Here is a 20,336-nt window from a genome sequence, read left to right as displayed (position 1 = left end):
AAACTTGATCTTTGTGATAAAGTTGCAAACTGAATAAGATATTTTCATGCTACTAATGTACAGCAGCCAAAACATAGAAACATTAAAATCTTTTGTTATCTAAACAACTTTTTGTTCAATAATTTAGACATATACTTACCTTTATGGGAAAACAGTTACCCCCAGAAATTCTGTTCTTTTTTGTTTTGGTTTGTTTTGGTATGGTTTTTCAAGACAGGGTTTCTCTGTGTAGCCCTGGCTGTCCTGGAACTCACTCTGTAGATCAGGCTGGCCTTGAAATCAGAAATTGGCTTGCCTCTGCTTCCTAAGTGCTGGGATTAAAGGCATGTACTACCACTACCCAGTGAGATTCCGATCATGTAACTGAGGGAAAAGAATATCTATAGTGTAAATTTATAACCAAGTGTACAGAGGAATTGAGCCATAGAGTAAATTGCATAAAGCTTATAGGTACATTTCCATAGAATTCTAGAACAGTGTTTCACAAAAGGAACCAAAATTTTCTCACAAGAAACATTTATTCAAGTCTGAAAATATTATTGGTTCTTAAAACAGGGGCAACAGCTACCAGAGTGTAGAGAATAGAGACCAGGGTTGGTGATAAATCTCCTATAATAAACAGATCAACCTTCTACAAAGTCATTAGTGCTAATTCTGAGACCCTATGCTTTAGAACATACATAATATCCTTTTCAGATTCAAGGCTAATAGAGGTTGCTTAGATATAGAAAAGCAGGGAAGAAAGAGAAGGAGGAATTGAAAAATCACATGAAAAAGTTTAGTTGAATTTGGCCATCAGGGTTCTGGTTAACTCACATTTACCACAGACATGGGAAAATGGTATAAATATAGTGCACCAAAATGTTCTTGTAGTTTTCCTTCTTCTTCTTCTCACAGCTATATGATTACATTGGCAGATCAAAAAAAGTTTAGAATTTTATGCTTTTCACTGTCACTTAGTTTTATGAATTTATATGATATAAAAGAGAAAAAAACTGTTACAGATTTAAAACAAGAAAAATTATTTGTTTATATTCCTTTTGTGATTAATTGGTCCTGATGTTTGCATTACATTCTTTGTCATCACCTAATATTACCCTCTATTGGTCATCTTTCTAAATGTTGTGCTATACTGGCTTCAGAATGATCTGTATAAACTGTATAGAAGTTAATTGAGCTCTATAACATTTGAAACTAAGCAAGTATTTTTTTAAGTGGTTACCATACCATGATCTATCTTTGTGATATATTTATTTGTGGGTTCAATACAATGAATTAATTTCAAAACTATTATAATTATTTTGAAGTCTCAGAATACTGGAATGTGTGCTGACTCAAGGACAGCCAAGTGCCTATCAGCCAATAGAGTGAAGATCACTTAGGGGCATCTTATGTAAGTAGAGATGCAGTTAAACTGCCTTCTAAATATTTCTTTCAGCTCATTGACTAATCCTACTCTCAACTTTGAATCTTGAAACAAGTAGGCTCTTTCTGGAGTGGGTAGTAGTCAAAATGGAAACTCATAATTGGTCAAAGTTCTGAGAGAATGTGATGATAAATACTGCAGAAGAGGATGTAGAAAGACAATATGAATAGATAGAAGACACAGAAGACTGTTGTAAATCAATCTTTCAAGGATATCTCTGTTGCAAACATTCTTCCCCTTTGGTTTTGTTTTGAATATTTTATTTATTTACATTTCAAAAGTTATCCCCATTCCCGGTTTCCCCTCCAGAAACCACCTATTCCATGACCCATCCCCCTGCTACCCCATCCACATACCCATTGCTGCCTCCCCTAGCTAGCATTCCCCTATACTCCGGCATTGAGCCGCCGCAGGACCAAGAGCCTCTCCTTCCATTGATGTCCAACAAGGACATCCTCTGCTGCATATACACCTGGAGCCAGGGGTTGCTTCATGTGTACTCTTTGGTTGGTGGTTTAGATCCTGGGAGTTCTGGAGTTTCTGGTTGTTTTATATTGTTTTTCCTATAGGTTTGCAAAACCTTTCAGCTCCTTCAATCTTTTCTCTAGCTCTTCCATTAGAGACCACATGTTTAGTCCAATGGTACACCACAAACATCTACCTCTATACTTCTCAGGCTCTGGTAGAGCCTGTCAGGAAACAGCTATTATCAGGTTTCTGTCAGCCAGCACTTCTGGGTTTGGTGTCCGTATATGGGATGGATCTCAAGGTGGGGGAGTCTCTGGATGGCCTTTCCTTCAGACTCTGTCCCACACTTTGTCTCCATATTTCATCCCCTGAGTATTTTGTTCCCCCTTCTAAGAACTGAAGCATTCACACTTTGGTCTTCCTTCTTCTTGAGCATTTTATTTTGGGTATTCTGAGATTTTTGGGCTAATATTCAATTATCAATGAATGCATACCATGTATATTTTTTGTGACTGGGTTACCTCACTCAGAATGATACTTTCTAGTTCCATCCATTTGTCTAAGAATTTCATGAAGTCGTTGTTTTTAATAGCTGAGTAGTACTCCATTGTGTAAATGTATCACTTTTTCTGTATCCATTTCTCTGTTGAGGGACATCTGGGTTCTTTCCAGCTTCTGCCTATTATAAATAAGGCTGCTTGGAACATAGTAGAACATGTGTTCTTGTTCTATATTGGAGCATCTTTTGGATATATGACCAGAAGTGCTATAACTGGGTCCTAAGGCAGTACTATGTCCAATTTTCTGGGGAATCATGAAACTGATTTCCACAGTGGTCATAGCTGCTAGAAATCCCACCAACAATGGAGGAGTGTTCTTCTTTCTCCACATCTGCACCAAAATCTACTGTTACCTGAGTATTTGATCTTAGACATTCTGATTTGTATGAAGTAGAATCTCAAGGTTGTTTTGATTTGAATTACCCTGATGAACATTTCTTTAGTTACTTCTCAGGCATTCAATATTGCTCACCTGAGAATTCTTTGTTTAGCTCTGAACTCCATTTTAAATCTGATTATTTGGTTCTCTAGAGCCCAACTTCTTGAGTCCGTAGTTTATATTGGATATTAGCCTTCTGTCAGAGGTAGGATTGGTAAAGATCTTTTCCCAATGTGTTGGTTGCCATTTTGTCCTATTGACAGTATCCTTTGCCCTACAGAAGCTTTCCAACTTTTTGAGGTCACATTTGTTCATTGTTTATTTTACAGCATAAGCCATTAGTGTTCTGTTCAGGATATTTCCTCTGGTGCCCTTTGTTTTAGGCTCTTTCCCACTTCCTCTTCTATTAGTTTCAATGTATCTGGTTTTATGTGGAGGTCCTTGATCCACTTTGACTTGAGCTTTGTACATTAAGAATGGATGGATTTGAATTTTTCTACATGATGACTGCAAATTGAAGCAGCACTATTTGTTGAAAATGTCATTTTTTATTCACTGGATGGTTTTAGATCCTCTGTCAAAAATCTAGTGACCATAGTTGTGTGGGTTCATTTCTGGGTCTTAAATTCTATTCCATTGATCTACACATCTGTCTTTGTACCTATACCATGCAGTTTTTGTCACTATTGCTCTGTAATAAAACTTTAGGTCAGAGGTGGTGATTAGCTCAAAAGTTCTTTTATTGTTGAGTATAGTTTCCACTATCAGAGGTAATTTGTTATTCCAGACGAATTTGGGAATTGCTCTTTCTAACTCTTTGAATGAGTTGGAATTTGATGGAGATTGTATTAAATCTATACATTGCCTTTGGCAAGGTGGCCATTTTTACTAAATTATTCTAGCCAAAGCATGGGCATGAAAGATCTTTCCATCTTCTGACATCTTTGATTTCTTCCTTTAGAAACGTGAAGTTCCTGTCATATAGAGTTTTCTCTTGCACAGATAGAGTCATACCAAGGTATTTGTTATTATTTGTGGCTATTGTAAAGGGTATTCTTTCCCTAATTTCTTTCTCACCCTGTTTATCCTTTGAGTATAGGAAGACTACTGATTTGTTTATGTTAATTTTATATATAACCACTTTGCTGAACTTGTTTACCAGCTTTAGGTGCTCTTTGGTGGAATTTTTAGGGTCACTTAAGTATATCGTCATATTATCTACACATAGTGATATTTTGACTTCTTCTTTTATATATGTATGCCATTGACCTCCTTTGGTGTCTAATTCTTCTGGCTAGGACTTTGAGTACTATCTTGAATAGGTAGGGAGTAAGTGGGCAGCATTTTCTAGTCTCTGATTTTAGTGGGATTGCTTCAAGTTTCTCTCCATTTAGTTTGATGTTAGCCACTCAGTTGCTATTGATTGCCTTTAATATGTATAAGTATGGTTCTTGAATTCCTGATTTTACAAAGACTTTTATCATGAAGCAGTGTTGAATTTTGTCAAATACTTTCTCAGCATCTAATGAGATGATCATGTGGGTTTTTTTCTTTAAGTTTGTTTATATAGTGGATTATATTGATGGTATATTGAACCATTTCTGCATCCCTAGGATGCAGCCTTCTGGATCATGATGGATGATCATTTTGATGTGTTCTTTGATTCTGTTTGTGAGAATTTTATTGAGTATTTTTGCATCAATATTCATAATTTAAATAGCTCTTCCTTTGTTGGCTCTTTGTGTAGTTTTGCTATGAGCATAATTGTGACTTCATAGAATAAATTGAGTAGTGTTCCTTCCATGTATATTTTGTGTAAAAGTTTGAAGAGTATTGGTATTAGGTCTTCTTTGAAGAGCTCATAGAATTCTGGACTAAACCCATCTTGTCCTCTGTTCTTTTTGGTTGGGAAAGTTTTAATGAAGATACTTAAGTACACTTCATACTCTTCAAAGGAAAAATCTACAAAGATGAACTCTCAATCTTTGTTGAACATCTATGTTCAAAATGTTAGGACACCCACATTCATAAAAGAAACTTTGCTAAAGCTCAAAGCACACATTGCACCTCACACAATATTGGTGGGAGACTTCAACACTACACTCTCATCAATGGACAGATCATGGAGACAGAAACTAAAGAGAGACACAGTGAAACTTACAGAAGTTATGAACCAAATGGAATTAACAAATATGTATAGAACATTTAACCATTAAACAAAAGAATATAACCTTTTCTCAGCTCCTCATGGTACCTTCTCCAAAACTGACCATATAATCAGTCATACAACAGGCCTCAACAGATATAAGAAGATTGAAATAAGCCCATGCATCCTATCAGATTCCTACAGACTAAGGCTGGTCTTCAATAACAACAAAATCATCAGAAAGCTAACATATACATAAAAGCTGAACAACATTCTACTTAATGATAACTTGGTCAAGGAAGAAAGAAAGAAATTAAATACATTTTAGAATTTAATGAAAATGAAGCACAAGATATCAAAACATATTGGGCACAATGAAAGCAGTACTAAGAGGAAAAGTCCTAGCTCTGAGTGCATCCAAAAAGAAACTGGACAGAGCAAATGCTAGCAGCTTGACAACAAAAAGAAGCAAATACACCCAGTGCAGTAGCTTCAGGAAATAATCAAATCTGGGCTGAAATCATCCAAGTAGAAACAAAAGGAACTATTCAAAAAAATCAACAAAATGAGGAGCTGGTTCTTTGAGAAAATCAACAAGGTTGATAAACCCTTAGCCAAACTAACCACAGGGCACAGAGACAGTATCCAATTTAACAAAATCAGAAATGAAAAGGAAGACATAGAAACAGAAATTGAGTAAATTCGAAAAAATAATCAGATCCTACTACAAAATCCTATACTCAACAAAACTCTTTGTAACTCCTTCCTTGGGTATTTTGTTCTCCCTTCTAAGAAGAACTGAAGTGTCCACACTTTGATCTTCCTTTTTCTTGAGTTTCATGTGGTTTGTGAATTTTATCTTGGGAATTCTGAGCTTCTGGGCTAATATCCACTTATCAGTGAGTTCATACCATGTGTGTTCTTTTGTGAATGAGTTACCTCACTCAGGATGATATTTTCTAGTTCCATCCATTTTCCTACAAATTTGATGAATTCATTGTTTGTAATAGCTGAGTAGGACTCCATTGTGTAAATGTACCACATTCTCTGTATCCATCCCTCTATTGAGGAACATCTGGAATCTTTCCAGCTTCTGGTTATTATAAATAAGGCTTCTATGAACATAGTAGAGCATATTGGAGCATCTTCTGGGTATATGCACAGGAGTTACAGCTGGGTCCTCAGGTAGTGCTATGTCCAATTTTCTGAGGAACCGCCAAACTGTTTTCCAGAGTGGTTGTACCAGCTTCTAATCCCATCAGCAATGGAGGAGTGTACCTCTTTCTCCACAGCCTTTCAGCATCTTGTCACTTGAGATTTTGATCTTAGCCACAATTCACAAACCACATGGAACTCAAGAATAAAGAAGACCAAAAGTGTGGATAATTCAGTCCTTCTTAGAAGGGTGAATAAAATACCCATGGAAGGAGTTACAGAGACAAAGTGTGGAGCAGAGACTGCAGGAATGATCATCCAGAGACTGCACCTCGTGGCAATCCATCCCATATACAGTCATCAAACACAGACACTATTGTCTATGCCAATAAGTGCTTGCTGACAGAAGCCTGTTATAGCTGTCTCATGAGAGGCTCTACCAGTGCCTGACAAATACAGAGGTGGATGTTCTCAGCCAACGTTTTGACTGAGCAGAGGGTCCTCAATGGAGGAACTAGAGAAAGGACCCAAGAAGCTGAAGGGGTTTGCAGCTCCATAGTAGGATCAACAATATGAACTAACCAGTACACCCAGAGCTCCCAGGGACTAAACCAGCAATCAAAGAATACACATTGTGGGACTCATGGCTCCAGCTGCATATGTAGCAAAGGATGGCCTTGTCAGTCATCAATGGGAGGAAAGGCCTTGGTCCTGTCAAGGCTCTATGCCCCAGTGTAGGGTAATGCCATGGCTAGGAAGCAGGAGTGGGTGGGTTGGTGAGTGGGAGTGGTGTGAGGCATGGAGTGGTCTGAGGATTTTCAGAGAGGAAAAGAGGAAAGTGTATAACATTTGAAATGTAAATAAAGAAAATATCTAATAAAAAAAGAAAAAAAGAAAAAAATATACCACATTTTACTTATCCATTCTTTGGTTGAAGGACATCTACATTTGTCTATTTCTACTTTCTGCCTTTTATGAATAAGCTGCTCTGAATGTATAGTGGAACATACTTTGGATATATGCCCAGGAATATTATAGTTGGATCTCAAAGAAATCTATTACCAGTATTTTTTAAGAAATCATCATAGTGGCTATACAAGTGTCTACTCTCACCAGGAAAAGATGAGTATTCTCCTTGCTCCAAATCCTCACCAAAATGTGCTGTGCCTTGAGTTTTTGATCTTAGCCATTTATACAGTTGTAAGATGGAATCACAGAGTTGCTTTGATTTGCATTTTCCTGGTGGCTAATCATGTTGAATATTTCTTTAAGTGCTTCTTGGCCATTCAAGATTCATTTGTTAAGAACTGAGTGTTTATTCTGTACCTCATTTTTAAATTGGGATATTTTTTTCCTGATGTTTAGTTTCTTGAGTTCTGTATACATGAAAGTGGTTTTATTATTATTATTATTATTTTTAGCTATTGTGAAGAATGTGGTTTCTCTAAGTTCTTTTGTAGCCTATTTATCATTTGTATAGGAGGGCCACTGAATTTTTGTTGTTGTTGTTAGTTAATTTTGTATCCAGACACGGTGGTGAAGGTGTTATTCAGCTGCAGGAGTACTCTGGTAGAATATTTGGGGTTGTGTGTGTGTGTGTGTGTGTGTGTGTGTGTGCGTGTTTATATATATATATATATATATATATATATATATATATATATATTCATTACACTCAATGCTCTTCAAAAGTAAATGAATTGCCATGATTTTTACCTTAATTCATTCCTTTGAAATGAAATTTAAAAACTACAAACTTGTTTTTTATAGAAATTATGATGGGAAGAATAAGATTGGTACTATGAATACCAGGAAGACAGATTGATACAATCTTTCTCAGGATTTTTAGGACATAAGAGTCCAGGATAGATTGCTGGACTTTTAATTGACTGATACAATCTTATGAACTTCAGATTTTCACACACACACACACACACACACACACACACACACATATTTTGTCAACGTTGATACTTTGATTTGTTCCTTTCTGATTTGTATCCCCTTGATCTCCTTTAGTTTTCTTTCTCTCTCTCTTTTTCTTTCTTTCTCTCTTTCTTTCTTTCTTTCTTTCTTTCTTTCTTTCTTTCTTTCTTTCTTTCTTTCTTTCTTCTCATTGCTGTACTAGGACTTCAAGTGCTATTTTGAAGACACTGATACCACATACTGAGGACAAGAGATTGCCTAAATTCCCCATGAATGATTTCAAATTTATTATAAGAATTTATTATAACACCCATGTAAAATAACTTGCTATCAATTTACATTTTCAAATAAAATGCCAATCAATGTTCCACTAAAGTAAATGATCAAGGTTGATGATGAGCATTAAGAATATTTTTTTTCTAAAAAAATTATTTCAGTGATAGCATAGAAGCACTTTTGTAAAAGATATTTATACTTTATAAAATAAAGGGTTTTTTTTTTTTTTGTCTCTCTGAGACTAATTTGCTTGAGGCATTGCCTGATAAGCATAGTTTGTTGGCTGCAGTTTATGAGGTCTAAGGTTGGCTAAGATAAACCACAGCTGCCCACTGCATATTATCTGGGGAATGTTTGGGTCATGGATAATCACAAAGTAAGAAATAATTCTGGAGTCTCCTAAAGTTTCCATCATCTGGAACAAAATAACATTGATTTTTAGGAAATTATATTCTGGTTACTAATCACTGCTTAGAAATTATATTCATTACACTCAATGTTCTTCAAATTTAAATGAATTGCCATGATTTTTACCTTAATTCATTCCATTGAAATGAAATTTAAAAACTATAGACTTGTTTTTTATAGAAAATACGGTAGGAAGAATAAGAATGGTACTATGAATACCAGGAAGACAGATTGATACAATCTTTCTCAGGAGTTTTAGAACATACGAGTCCAGGATAGACAATTGCTGGACTTTTAATTGACTGATACAATCTTATCAACTTCAGATTTTCGTATATGTTCCATTGGATCACTTATAGCCAAATGTAATTTTACTACCTATGACTAATGTGATTCCAATATATTGGCTGTACTATATAAAATTATAACTATATTGTTTGAGGATTTCCAGGCTAACCTGTCAGGCAAAAACTCAATCAAATGCAACCCAGTTTCACCACTGGGAGCCTTGCTTGTTTACAAGAGATGGCCTGTCCAAACATCTTATCCCCGATTACTAGGAGTCCTCATTAGGATAATCTTTATAGATACCAAGAAGTTTCCACTGCACTAGGTTTCCACAATGCCTGAAAATTCCCCACAATTCTAGTCATCTTGTCCCATATATTCTCCCTTCATCCCATCTCTTCACCACCCTGATTCCTCCTGCTCTCATATCTATACATCTCTAGGCTACTAGCAAACCTATCCTATTTTTTTCAGCCAAGAGATATATCTAAGCATTATGCCTCACCCCACCTCCAGAGACCATCTCTTTACTTAACCTCTCTGAGTTTACCAATTATAGCTTGGTTATTATTTATTTAGTGGCTTATATCTACTAATAAGTATATACCATATTTGTCTTTCTAGATAACCTTGCTCAGGGTGATGTTTTTCTAGTTCAATCTATTATATACCTCCAAATTTCATGATGCCATTTTTTCTTAAGAGCAGAGTAATACTCTATAGTATAAATGCACCACATTTTTTATCCATTCTTCTGTTGAGGACATCGAGATTGTTTCCATTTTCTTGCTATTATGAATAAAATGCCAATGAACAAACTTGGGCAAGTTTCCCAGTGGTGGGATGGAGTGTCCTCTAGTTACAGCCTGAAGAGTGATGTAGCTGAGTCTTGAGGTATATCAATTCCTAATTTTCTGAGGAACCACCACATTGATTTCCATTAGTGACTATACAAGTTTGTATAGTCTCACTAGTAATAGAGGAGTGTTCCTTGCACTACATCCTTGCCAGCATATGCTGTCTTAATCTTACCTATTCTGACAGGTGTATGATGGAATCTAACCAGAGTGCATATGACCCCACAGTGACTGAAGAGGCAAACATCTGATTGGAGCTCTCTGTACCATGTCTGTCCTCTATGTTGTAGCTATTAACTTGGCATTTTTTGAGATTTATACTAATGAGAGCAGATGTGTCTTTGACTCTTTTGTCTGCTATCAGGACTCTTTCTTCCCATTTCAATCCTAGACAAGGATTGCCTTGTCTTGCATCAGTATGAGGGCTTTTGCCTTAATTGTTTGTTGTTTTTGTTGTTGTTGTGCTTTGTTGTTGACTCTTGGAGGCCTGCTCTTATTTACTGTGGAAAAGAAGGGCCATGTATTAGGAGAAAATGGTTGGTAAGGAGACCTAGAATGAGTGGAGGGAGAGGGAATTGTGGTCTTAATATTTTATATGTAGGCAAAATCTATTTTCAATAAAAAAAAGCAAGATCAATAACAGAGGTGTGAGAAAACACAAAAATCACTAATGCTATAGTCCTATTTACAGTCTGTAAAATGTAAGAAATAAACATGTTATTTAATTCAAAATGAAATAATACACTAAAACAATATGTTGTATCAATTAAGTAATTTTACATCAAGTAATTTTTTAAAAGTTATGCATTTGAGTAAGACAAGCTGCAAAAGCTTGATCATTGTTTACCTTATTGAAAAATATAATCAAAACTTATGGCAGCACATTGAGCTTTCCATGTGTTTATTGATATTTCTATTTCCTTTGAAAACTGTCCGTTCAATTTGCCCATTCACTGATTAGTTTTTTTTTCAGTATTCAACATTTTTGTTGTTGTTGCTTATAGATTCTAGATATAAATTTGTTATCAGATAATAGCTACCAAGGACTTCTTCCTGTATGAGAAGACCATTAACTCCATTTCTTGTTGTGAGGAAAGATCTCACTTTTGGGCTTTCTCACTTCTTCGTTCTCAGTTCCTGAGTTATTGTTCTTGTTTGGAAAGCTTCTGCATATCCCCATCCATAGAGCGATTCTCCTTGTTCTATTCTAGTAGGTTCAAATTTTCAGGTTCTCCATTAAAGTCTTCCATTGATTTTTAAGTGGCTTTGTACATGGTGAAAGCGGCTCCAGTTTCAGTCTTCCCCTATTTTTTCTAGCACAATTAGTTTACAAGGCTATGTTCACCACATACAGTTTGGAAACTCTATGTATCCCCCTTTTAAATTGAAAACTGACTCTTTTTTTTCACATAGTATATCCTAAATACTGCTTCACCTCCCTCATTTCCTACCATTTTCTACCCACCTCCTCTTGTATCAGGATGTACCCCCTTTCTGTCTCTCATTAGAAAACAAACAGGTTACAAAGGAATAATAATAAAATAATAAAATAAGATAAAACAAAAGCTAGCTCATCAGGATAGGACCAAACAAACAAAAGAAAGACCACAAGAAAGGGCTCAAGAGAAAGATATAGACACAGAGCTTCATTGGTGGTGGAGACTCATGAAAACGCTAAAGAGAAAGTCATAGCAATGAGAAGAACTTGTAGGATAAAAAAATGAAAAAATAAAATTATATGTATGTGTGTGTGTGTGTCAGAATAAAAGTATAAATAAGTGATAAAATTTTATGAACTATAGATAGAATGTCCTGATATTACTTTATGAGACAGGGCACCTCCAAAGATACCACTGAATTAGTTTTATGTTTAGTATTTACTGCTGACCAAGCAGCCTTCCCCTTCAGAATTATTTGTTTCCCCAGTGAGACACTTTTGGAAAAACCTAATTTCCACTTGCACTTGGTTTCCACTTGAAGATGTCTTCTGGGTTAAGGACAGGTTAAGGACAGGTTCGTGTGCTCTAGGACTTGTTTGCTGCATGCCAGGGCAGGCCCATTGCATGCTGCATCACTCTGAGTGTTTACATGTGTAGCAGCCATGTTGATTTAGAGGGCCTTGCTTCCTTGAGCTCTCTGGCTCTTACTCTCTTTTAGACTCCTTTTCTGAAGGATTACCTGAGCCCTAAGGTCAGGTATTTGATGTAGATATCCCATTTAGGGATGAGTGTCCCCAGGTCTCTCACTCTTTGCATGATGCCTGGCTATAGGTCTCTGTACTTGTTTCCATCTTCTCCAGGAAGAAGCTTCTCTGATGATGACTGAGCAAGGTAGTATTTTATGAGTATATCAGAATGCCATTAGAAGCCGTTTTAGAGATACATTCTTCTGGTGCAACAGTAGCATTTGTTTAGTAGTATTTTTATTCCTCTAAAAAATAAAAACAAAACTATGCCAGGAAGCATGCCATTGGATAATAATGCAACATATTTCCCAAAGAAAAGAAATAATATGTTTGTATATCTTAAAACACCATTTAAAGGACTAATAGTTGCTGTCCTTTAATTTGAGTTTTATTATTTTAAATCAGCATGTTTTATAGATTGTAGTGGTAATTGAGGACTTTTAGATCTAACAGAATTTTAATGGATTCCTAGAGATTCTTATATACCTTCAGAAGAATACAATAACAAACTAGAATCTAGATTACTAAACCAAGAAATATTAGTTTATAAGTACTTTGTTCCACATATATCTCAAAACATATACATACTTCATAGTGAATATAAAAGTCGTATTACTTTCTGTTGTAAGCATGCCTGGGGTTACTTGTTTATGTATAGCTAGTGATTACTAACTCCATTGCTCTGTAAAATCTCTACAAGTATAACCACTGACATACTATCCCTCAACAATTCCTGCCAACCATGAAAGCTAAATCATCTCAACACAAAGTATGAAGTATGATGGTTCTGGGGTCTTGAGAAAGAGTCCTCAATATTGGACTTACGTTCAGACAAAGAGTATACACTTTCTGAAAATATAGTTGTGGATCAGAAAGGATATGGACAAAAGCACTTCTGAGAAAACAGAAGTGGACGGTACCAAATTGGCTTAACAAGGCAATACATCAATTACTAAAGAAAGGAATGCTCATTTATTTCTGCTCCATTGAATTTGATGACTATGCACTCTGCATTTCCCAATTTTCAAATGAGTATTTCCACCTCAATTAGGTGTTTCCAGATGCATTTATTCTAAGCCTATTCCTTTAGAGAAAAAATATACTTATTTGGTAATATATATTACAGAAACAGAGAATTAAGCATCATAAAAAGAAGGATGAATCCAATTCAGAAATTTTGAGCTTTTAACTGAAAACATTACCACATGACACTTTGGGAATAGACCTTGAGTAGACCATATCACATTTTGAGAGTAGACCTTTAGTATATAATGAGATCATTTGTCCAAGAGATAGATTTCTGGCCATTAGCTAGGTTGTGATAGGGATTAACTGTTACCACTCCCAATGCTCCTCTCTTGCAGTTACCCCTAATGTGACTTTCTTACTTTCTTTCTTTTCCTCTCTCTCCACAACTACTTTTTTGTAATTAGATGTTTTCTTTATTTACATTGAACATTTTATCCCCTCCAAAACACCCCCTATTCTATCCTCCCTCTCCCTGCTCACTAACACACCCACTCCCCCTTCCCTGTCCTGGCATTCCTCTACATTGAGGCATCAAGCCTTCACAAGACCAAAGGCCTCTCCTCTCGTTGATGTCCCACAAGGCCATCCTCTGATACATATGTGGCTGGAGCCATGGTCCCTCCATGTGTACTCTTTGTATGGTGGTTAACCAACCAGTACCTTCCTTATTTTCTTATCAGATCAATGTTGTCACAAGTTATAGATATGATATACTGGTAGAATTATTGAGAAGTTTAATCATATCGAATAGAAAAATTACATCATTTTCTTCTTCCTTCATTGTGGTAGAATATGGGAGTGATACCAGGCATGATATTGACACATTCATGGGAAGCCTGATAATCAATATATATATATATATATATATATATATATATATATATATATAATTTTATATATATATACACATATTTATACATATATATGTGTGTATATATGTAGTATATATATGTATACATATATATACATATATATTTATATATATGTATATTGATATATATATATCTGTTCCTCTTGAGAAATTACCCATACTAACCACAAGGAAGTAATCCCAGAAGTTTACTATGAGGGGATATTAAAAAGTACTTTTCTAAAAACAATGACAATAACAACAAACAAGATAGTGATTCCATGAGTCCCTGATGAAACTCTAAGTTATACTAGTTCGATGATGCTACTAAACATATTCATAAACCTCACTTTGCATTTCACTATAGCATTCATTAAGAATATGTAAAGGAGGTGGGGCAGAACCCCATGTTTAATATTGATAGGCATTTTTGAGAAGCTTGTGTTTTTATTATGTTTTGCTCAACTATCAAAAACAGACACCATGGAAAATGGAAGAGTATTGGACAGAAAACAATTTATATCTGCATTTTTAATTATTAAAATCCACAGTAGAAAATCAACTTCTTTGAGATTCCAAAAATAGAATATAATATACAAAAAAATATGCTTCTATTATCTTCAATTGTAATCATTTTTTAACTGAAAGTTTAGAACAGTCCTACCAGATTCTGTCTGCTGTATTATTCATTCTTTTCTGCCTGATTTTTCTTCTTTTTGTTCTAATTGTGGGTTCTCAATCTAGCTTCGAAATGGTAATTAGTCTGTGAACCAATTAAGTCAAAAGTAACTGCCAATAGCAGTATCATATTTTAAAATACTAAATATAGCATCTATAAAACTTCATAAAAATCTTATGTATTTCTCAGATTTTATTTAGCTAGATGGAAAAAGCAGTTTAATAAGCAGTTTGGGAAATAAATATGCTATAAAATTTACTCTTAGTTACCCACTGAATTCTTACTTCTTCTGATTTGCCAATGGAATTTTTTTTACAAATTGAATTGAGGGGTTTTACCACTCAAACCTTTAACAATAGCTGTGTGAAGATTGGAATTAGTGAAATATGTCATAAGCATATGCACATGTTAATTTATGTACATGTTTTATCAAATCTTTCCTGGGAGTTTAGCATTTGAATAGATAAGTTCTGAGATTCATGAGATTCTCTTTGGGATATCAACACTAAGGTTTTATAAGGAAGTAGAAATTATGAAATTCTACATTTTAAACATTAAAATTAAATAAAACCAAGGCCAGTGAATTGGCACAGTTGGTAGATATTCGTATCAGTAAACTAATGACCCATCCATAGAGTTTACTTAGTTGAAGGAGAGAAATGACTTCTGAAAGTAGGTGCCATGACATGAACACACATAACTACACAAAAAGAAAAACATATTTTTAAAAGTTAAACTAAAGTTAGAAAAAAAATCCCATTAAAAAAGAAGAAAAAAATCCCATTTTAATAGCAGGGTTTTTTTGTTTTTGTTTTTGTTTTTGTTTTTATTTTTTTTAAAGAAAGGAAATGTGAAACATCTCTTTCATTATGCAGAAACTGGTATTTGTGTAAGGTCTCAAGCTCATTCTGAGTTCCATTCAGAATGAATCATGAGCATATTATAATGCAAACACATCTCTCATTCTTTTTTATTGTGTCATTTAATTCTCCATGGAGTGCTGTCACTCAAAGACAGATCACCCTGAGTTCTGCTCATGGAGTATTTATATATGTACCCCTGAGTTTTGTTTCTTTTTGTCCTTTTTATTCCCTCTACCTGCTAGTTTTAATTTATGGCAGGGCTATATCAACTACACCTGATGGAAATCTTTTCTTGTTTTGTGGGGCATAATTAGCCTCACATGGACTAGGAGATTTTGAGTGGAGATCTCAAGGTGATTATAGCTTTTACTGATTCCTTCTGTCTTCCTAGTTTGTCACAAACACATACACACACACATATATCCTTGTAAAATTTTGGTTTAATAAAATAACACAAATTATGCCACTAGCAGAAATCCATAGTACATAAAATTTAATATTCATAATTCCAACCCAAAGTTATTTGTTCTAATTAATATTATGTTTCCTTGTTTGTTTTTAATTTTTGGTTATTGGCAGACTAAATCTAATGACTATTTTTGATTTATATAATCTATCTATTATTTTTATTTTTGTTGTTACTCTTTTTAAAATGTATTTTCTTTTGTGTTTCTATATATGTTTGTGTATGTACACACAAATGTGTGTACCAAGACACATGTGAGTCAGTCATATGATGAATTGCAGGCCTTTGTTTGGTTCTCACCTTCTGAAACCATTAATTACTTGGGGATCAAATTCAGGTCCCCAGGCATGATGGCAACTACATATATCCTCTGAGGTACCTCATCTGTCTGACTTTCAGTTCATAAGGAACAAATCCACAATAACAGAGCCAAGAAAATGTCTCCAATGTGATTGGGAGGAGCGATTAGAAGGCTTCCCTTTCCTTAGATTCTCAGAACACAGCTTGTGTTGGTCAGCTTCTAAAGTCCTGAAAAAGCACCAGATGAGAGCAAGTTAAGGAAGAAGGATTTATCAATATTCATAGTTTCATGGATTTCTATACATGAACATTGGTTTTAATTCTGTGCTTGTAGGGAAAATATCATTATGGCCAAAAAGCCTGACAAAGAAAAACAAATAAACAAACTCATTCACTGTTGGTAACTAAGAAAGAAGATGGACACTATGGTAGGAAATATCCAATGTCTACCTCTGTAGTCTACTACAACTAAACTTGCCCCACCCATTCATATATGAGATGAAAAATGGATTTATCTACAGATTATATGTTATCTCCTTTCAACTAGATAAGTTATTCTTCCTCAATGTCACTACCAGCTCAGAAATACACACACACACACACACACAGACGTGAATTCATATATATATATATATACATATATATATATATATACATATATATATATATATATATAAACTATGAGGTAGATATTTTGTTCTGTGTTTTGTTTTTGCTTTCTTTCATTGGATAGTAACATACTTAACAAGAAACTCCACAATTCTAGAAATTTATTTATTTTAAATTTATACATGAGTTTCAAACATCATTTTCACTCCCCCCTCCAATACCAAGTATTCCCCTCATATCCTTTGAACTTCATGACTTCTTCTATAATCATTGATCTTATGCAAATGTAGACATGAATACAACAGTAATTTACATGGTTTTGCAGGTGTGTGAATGTGGTTAGGGATGATATCTTGTGATTGATTAACATAGAGCTTTTCCTGGAGAAAATAGATTCATGTTGGCCATGAAAGATATCCTCAGAAGCTGCCTTATTGCATGCATCTTTTTCAGTAGGCAGAATTTCTATAAACTGAGAGAATAGAGTGATAATAAACGACTATAGAACCTACTACTGCCATTTTCTAAACCAATAAAGTTTCTAAGTATATTCATATTTTGTTTTGTATGAGACCGGTTATGACTATGTAGTCTTGGTAGGACTGAAAATCTATATGTTAATCAAGCTGTCTTCAAATTCAAATATCCACCAGTCTCTGACATATGAATTCTGGGATTAAAGTCAATTACCAGTACTCTTTAAACGGCATTCTTAATATTCATCTTTATGCATACAGATAAGTATATCTCTTACACCTCGTCAAAGAAGGTTCATTTGTAGGAGGCAGTGGATACTACAGAGAACTACAGCTGGTCAGAATGCAGAGACTAAGTTACTTTCAGTTATCCATCTGTAATTGATATACCTACAACACAATACCTACAACTAAGCCTCAATAAACGAGATAGATGAACCACAAAAATTATAAAAGTCAAAGGACCAGGATACTTGATGTAAGATCATGTCTTCTAAATATAATAGGGGAGCTAAACCCAAGAAATATCAAAATATGTTAGATCTGTACTAGGACAACATTCCCTGACATATCAAGAGAGATGGGGGTGGCTTAGACAGTGCCAACCCTAAATAAAATGTTTAGGCTGCTGGGAAATGGAGCATCTCCACTCATTATTTATCTTCGTTGGATTTCTTGTAAAAATTGTACTTGATAAATTAATTTCCTGATGTTTATATATTTATAATCAGTATAAACCTATATAGCATAACCATTCAATCAAGCTTCAAAATAATAGAAAATTTTATCTTAAAAATGTGAAATTTTTCTTGAAAGGACTGTATTATAAGGACTCATAAAATAAAAAAAAGGACATGTATTTTCTAACTTTCAGTTAAGGAATTGCTTTTGCTGTTAATTTATTAGACGAACTGAGTGTTCAGAGAAGAAATAAAAACAATTATGAATATGGACATTCATTTCTCATTTTCTTGCTAAAAGTTTGACAGAGAATTAGCCCAGTCATTTAAAAATAAATCAAAAGTAGATTAAAAAGATTCTGACTATTGGGATTGGGAAATAAATGGCTGCTAACATTACCTGATTTCCAAACGACTTCTTACAACAACTAGTGTATGTTTATGTAAGACTAGTATCTGGCATTTTCTGTCAACAGACCTAGTGATCATGGTCCCTTGAGATTACCAGTGGGATCATGAGAATTTGGATGTGTGCCTGTATTGTTCACACTTATGTTGAGGACATATTCTCCAGGTATAGCTTCCCCATGTAGAGTGAGCCATTTATAAAATATCTTACTTTTACATAGAGAAGAAAGGGCTGAAATGATCTCAAAGCTGCTCTGCTAAATGTGACCTCTAAGAACTCAGCCAGGTATCCCAGAGATTGGCCTCAGTCACGTCCTAAATCCCACTAAGTTAATAGTTTTTAGAAACTTTGGGATGGTAATGCAAGATAGACATCAAGATTCCAAATGTCACATTAATTGCAAACTCAAGGGAAAGTCCAGCCTTTGAAGACATCAGAGACAGTAAGACAGTTTCGATTAAGCATATTAAAAACCCAAGAATCTGACATCATTTTTTTAACCCATAATGGAATATGGTACTTTCTGTGGCTCCTATTCTTATTAGTTTATCCAATGAATACAGTTTCTGTATGTATATGTCTGACCATTTCCCATTGTTGGTTGGGTGGATTTATAGGAGCTCCTGAATAAATATACAATTTATTTAGATTTCAGTTGCAAAAAACCTAAATTCAAAGAAAATCAACAAAAACTTAATATAATGAATCACTGTGAGGCACAGTATACTTATAGGCTCCTTAATATAATCTACTAAAATACATTGGGCTGGAGAGATGGCTCAGTGGTTAAGAACACTAACTGCTCTACCAAAGGTTCTGAGTTCAATTTCCAGCAACCACATGGTGGCTTACAACCATTTGTAATGAGATCCAATGTATTTTTCTTATGTACGTCTGAAGAAAGCTACAGAGTACTCATGTAAATAAAAATAAATAAATCTTTTAAAAATACATTAAATGGAGAAATATGTATGCTATGAATCTACAGAAATAACATCACAGCTATATACAAGTAACACTTTCTACACTTTCTTTCAATTGGATGATATTTTCTAATATCTGAAAATGAAGCCACTGTAAATTAAAATAAGTAAGACATATCTTTTAAGATTACATAAAATAATATTTATGTCAATCCCTTTCCCAAAATTTTGAAACTGTTTCTTATACATTTAGTGCTCAAATTTTGAGAAAAACTCATCAGTCTGATAAGTCAAGAGCTGTTCTATTTATGCAGTACATTGTCCTTCAGAGAAAGTACATAAGACATTTTATCGAACATGCTAATTATGAGTTAATGAATGAATTAGCATCCTATTTAATAATCAAAAATCAGCATATTTCCTAGGAGTCATCAATTCTTTGTTCACAGAATCATTATTTTTTTCTTTACTCTTCTACCAGCTACATAACCGCCTCCCCGCTCCACTTTTTTGTCCAAGTTGCTGTGATTGCAATGCCTGGCTCAGCTTAGAGTAATAAAATATTATATGGTTTGCAAAGCCTTGGTCCTCATATTTTGTGTGTTTTTATACTCCACCTTTAGACCACATGTATAATATCGCAGAGGACTTTGGAGTCTAAGGTGAAGTCTGGTATAGCTACATGCCTACAGAATGACAAGACAAATCAAAAACAACACTGAATATTAGATGAGGGAATTACTAACGATACCTCTTAATTTATGTGTTTATAAATATCTTTATGATATGTTTAATTAAGAAACTAGAAGCATTTGAATAATATAGTAAGTATGTATTACTTGTATTTTATTAATATTTTACAATTATCATATGAGTATTATCAAGATATTTTCAAATAAAATTTATTTTAGTAAATTCTCCTTTCTTCCTCCACCATGATAAACTAGGTATATATACCACACATTCATTGTGGATACA

The sequence above is a fragment of the Mastomys coucha genome, unplaced genomic scaffold (assembly GCF_008632895.1).
Source record: "Mastomys coucha isolate ucsf_1 unplaced genomic scaffold, UCSF_Mcou_1 pScaffold1, whole genome shotgun sequence".
Lineage (NCBI taxonomy): Eukaryota > Metazoa > Chordata > Mammalia > Rodentia > Muridae > Mastomys > Mastomys coucha.
This window is presented reverse-complemented; position numbering follows the sequence as displayed.